The 4,781-nt window shown below is 33.6% G+C and overlaps 1 long non-coding RNA gene across 1 annotated transcript; it reads left to right on the top strand.

The window, feature by feature from the left end:
- The first annotated feature begins 456 nt into the window (after positions 1–456).
- On the top strand, positions 457–2,533 carry LOC137654915 (uncharacterized). Its single transcript, XR_011046744.1, has 3 exons — positions 457–525; positions 733–916; positions 1,483–2,533. It is a non-coding gene; the product is annotated as an uncharacterized lncRNA (long non-coding RNA).
- Positions 2,534–4,781: the final 2,248 nt, after the last annotated feature.

Genomic DNA, 4,781 nt, shown 5'->3' on the forward strand with positions numbered 1-4,781 from the left:
CATCTAAGATTTCCAAACTCTCATATAATTCCAAAGGTTGTTTGATCTCTCTCTCTCTCTCTCTCTCTCTCTCTCTCTCTCTCTCTCTCTCTCTCTCTCTCTCTCTCTCTCCTGTGAATTATATGAATTATTTCCGTGTGCATATTATTTTATCAAAGATTACAGCATCACTCAGAATCGATATATAAGTGAAAATCCTTCTTTAATCAGAGAATATGTGCACAAAAGTTATAAATAAAATAATCTAATACACTAAACTACTCCCCTATAAACTTCAGTATCAGTATTCTATCATAAAACAAAAAAAAAAATTCTCGCCTGCCACAAAGTTGAATTTTAAGAAATGGACCGAGAGAATAGGAGTAATGTTGTTATTGTTACTACCTTTCTGTGTTTAGAGTCCTTGGTTTTGCATGGCCTAGCTTTCGCCACCTGCCTTTGCGTTACTCCGAACAGTTGGGTGGTTGGTCGTGACTGGTAACCGGGATTTAAAACTCATTCGAGTTTCGTTCAGCACTTCAGTAGGTAAAGTAAAGAACTGTGTTAATTTTAATTTCATTTGTGTAGATTTATGTATGATACTTGTGTACACTTAAATGTTTCAAATACCTATGTCTTAATATACCAGTTTATATGTTATGTTATAGAATGTGCAAATACCCATCTAACATAGCGGTTTGTAAGTTATTTTTCTCTCTAAGAATAGTTTCAATTATGTGTATGTATTTTCAGGAAAAAGTGAGATCCCTGATATCTTGTGCGATCCAAGTTCCCAATTTGGAAGGGAATCTTTCTTGATAAAAGATCTCGTCACTTGTCAGACTTGCGCAAGTAAAGACCCAAATGTCCCTAAATGCAGAATGACTGGTGACAACGCTGGAATCTGGTGAGGTATTTTTCACTCTTGAATTAAAAGGCAAGTAATATTTCATGGTTTTTTTTTTTTTCTTAATCTTGAGCAAGCTAGTCCTCCCCGATTAGGGGCGGTGCCCCTAATCGTGGGAGGACGTTCCCTATAGCACACGGTAGACCTTAAACCCCTAATCGTGGGAGGACGTTCCCTATAGCACACGGTAGACCTTTAAGGTCTACCGTGTGCTATAGGGAGGCTTGCTTTTAAACCCCTTCGTCTAATTATGGTGAGTTTTAACTTTTTTGTTTTTTATTTAGGTTCTGGAGTTAGGTTCCACAGTTTACTTAAAGCCAGTGTTGATGTTTTGTAGTTTTTCTTCAGTTTTCTTAAAGCTTGTTGGTCACAAATTTAAAAGTAAAATAAATTCTCAACTCTACTCTTTATTCTAAATATTGCTTATTCCATATTCATTTTTTGATATTTTTAAGTTTTAAAAGTATATGTATGTATGCTTTGTACGAAACTGGTAACATTATAAGCTTTTTAATATTTGCGGCTTAAGACATCTATCATTTATGTAGGGATGCTTAAGTTTTAAAAGAAACTTTTCTAATACCTGACTTTTTCAGATTGGAGGACACGTCTTCTGGAGCATATAATTCAAGAACGAAATTTCTACCTATGACGGTTTGGTTAAAGATTGGCAGCAGAAAATCCTATTAAGATCGTCAATAATCATCTGGATAAAGATGTACCATTTATTTTTGGATATACAGTAGATTCTTACTGTTTGAAAATCTATACTTAATAATTCCGGTAAATAGGATACTGCTAAGTTATAACTAAAATGATCAGGATAAAGATATCTACTAGATTTATGGATATAGATTCTGGCTTATTCGGCAATATATACATATTAATTCTGGTGAATAGGACACCGGAAAGTTATAAAGAAAACTGAATTTAATTCTTTTATTTTCGTTGGTATTAATTATTGAAATGACAATGATTGCAATTTTAATAACTACTGAAAACTCTACAATAATTTTCTAGTATTCATGGTTATTACATGGTTATTACAATCTTGCTAAGTTAGTCATTGAAGAAATTTCAACTTTGGTTGTATTGGTATGTAGTTCATTGATAGGAGATTTAACTTGGGTTGTATTGGTAAATATCTCATTAGGAGGAGATTTATTTAAATTGGGTTTTATTGGTAAATAGCTCATTGAAAGGAGATTTAAAGTATTCTTCAGTAGATTGAAATCTATATGGTTAATATGTAATGATGGTTGTTTGAACCCACGTTCCTCTATATGAAGGTTTAGGTGTATAATCTTTAAAAATAAAATTTCTAATTTTACTACTGCATGGTTGTCCTATTTGCTTGATCTTTAGAATATTACTCAAATATACATTGAAGTCTCTATGGTTCATCTGTAATAATGGTTTTCTGAACCCAGGTTTCTCTTTATAAAGGTTTAGCTGTATAATCTCTAAAAATGAGTTTCTAATTTTACTATTTCGTGGTGGTCCTATTTGCTTTATCTTCAGAATATTGCCCAAATATTCATATGTTAAGTTTTACATTTTTACATTGGGTCTGAAGATGAATGATTGAGTTTGTTATAAGAGAAATCGCATGGTAGACTTTTCAAAATGAGTGAGAATAGAAATAAGTGAACCCAAACTACGTAATTTTATTGAAAATTCTTTCAATTATTACATTATCACAAATTAAAAATGGCTTGCCTTCTTTTTCACTAACAATTCAATGATTGAAAAATAAAATCCACGTTAGGAGTTTCTCGGGTAGTTTTAACACTTATAGTATATTTACATAGTTATTAGCTTACCCTTGATATGGCATTTAATATACGAATTGGAGAACATACTGTATATAGCAGAAAGTGAGTTTAATGGGTAGTTCTCGTGAAAATATTTCAGTATGACTTTGGATATATTAAACGAATATCGTTGTAGAGACGGGTGACTTGAAGTAGTCTTCTATTAGTGTTGGCTAAAACGTTGTCAATCGGTGTTGTTGAAGGATTGGCTAAACTTATGGCTGTTTCGGTGACTATAGGCACTTTAAGAATGATTAGACTTAAGAGAAAAATTCTGCAATGTTTATTTTCAGTCGGAATTTATTTGGCTAATACAGCATACAGGATATTTAGTTTTTTTACCATGTGTGGGTCCATAAACTGTCAAAATAAAAATCTCAAAATCCCACTTAGTGAATTCGGGCAAACTTCTCGGGCTGGAGATTAAAAATTAAGAGAAAGAGGATAATCGGTGTTAGTTCAACATTTGGTTGAAAAGCAAGTCCACTCTCACTTTACATGTTTATTGTATTGAGTAATCGGTTAGTTCTGATTTACTGGCTGTAGAACTTTTAAAGACAAGGCTCTTCCACATGAGCGTTGTTTAAGGCCGTCAGAAGCGTAGAAGCAAGTAAGATGTCATTACCTGGTGTACACGGTAGCATTTCTCAACAAATCATTTGTATAAGTGTGTCTGTTGTATTGGTACCATGAAGCAGCTTTAAACTATATGTTCATAAACAATACCCCTTCAGGCAGTTTATTACAGATCGTGACGTACTAGATGCAGCAATTTTTAAATAATTCTGGCAATTGATATTAGTGTTATTGAAAAAGAGGTGAAGCGAAAACTAGCAGTTCTCCGCAGTTAACAGATGAGAAATGCGACATTAGAAGGTATGGGATATCTCTATTCTGAGTACTCTGAAGTTCCGGGTATAATTTCACACAAACACTGCTTGGAAATCCTTGTTGTATTATGTATCGAAGTTCTGTATAGTTGCATCCTATCAACAAATGAAGTATGTTGCCTGTAATAGGGGTTCATCACAAAACCCTTTTCATATTATTATCATGTTGGGATATTGGAGGTCTGTTTTAAGATAAGATTAGTTGCATCAATTTCCATGTAATTTATGAAGGAAGTTGAATCACACTACAACTCCCGTTGTGTTGTAACATGGTTTCCCAAATTACGTCGCCTTTAAAAAAACTGCACCAAATTTAGCTTCCCTTTTTCTAGCACACACAATAATAACCATACTTTTTTTTTATAAGACTCAGTTTTTTCTTACTTAAAACACAAAAGGCTAGGGTTTTCTCTTACTTAAAACACAGAATGCCATTTTATATTTACGGGAGAAGAATAATTAAAAAGGTTTAAGAAATGTAGGTTAACAGCTAGAAATATTTCAACAGCATTAGTTATAACATTTATGATATCAATAAATGTAATGGAAATCATTAAAGAAGGTTATGGTGCGTAACAAACTAAAGGCAAAAAATAAAATGAGATTAAAAACAAGGCATTGTTTCATCTGACAAAGAATGAAATGAATTCAGTTATCCCTTCTCCATCACTTGATGCCCGATGCTATTTGACAAAGTCAAACTCCCGACCAGAAAATGTGTCATTGTCTAAGGCTCCATCGAATGGGATCCAATCTAGAAACCGGTGTTGCAGAACGCAAGAATCTGTCTGGAAAAAAAGAAAGTATTGGTTGCGGTTGACCCTGGAAAAGGGAAATGTCTGACAGAAGACAATCATGATTGCTGCTATTGTCGTCGATAGGAGGATGGGGACATATAACGAATTAACCGGGTGACGTCGAGATGCAGAGGAATTTTATGTTTCTTACAAAACAGCCTGAATTTCTTTCCGTTGATATTACATTTTCTTTCTTGTTCTTTGCTGCAATTCCATTATGATTTGACCAAAGTTATCATCAGTTTAATATGTATATTCAAATAAGAATTAGAACCTTGATACATGTCTAATGTAGGCTCCAGAGCCTTTCAACATGCTGCCCCGAGACTATACAGTAAGCTCCCACGAGACATAACTTTGAGGACATTAAGGCTTTCAAGAGGAAATTTAAGCC

Source organism: Palaemon carinicauda, chromosome 16, assembly GCF_036898095.1.
Source record: "Palaemon carinicauda isolate YSFRI2023 chromosome 16, ASM3689809v2, whole genome shotgun sequence".
NCBI lineage: Eukaryota > Metazoa > Arthropoda > Malacostraca > Decapoda > Palaemonidae > Palaemon > Palaemon carinicauda.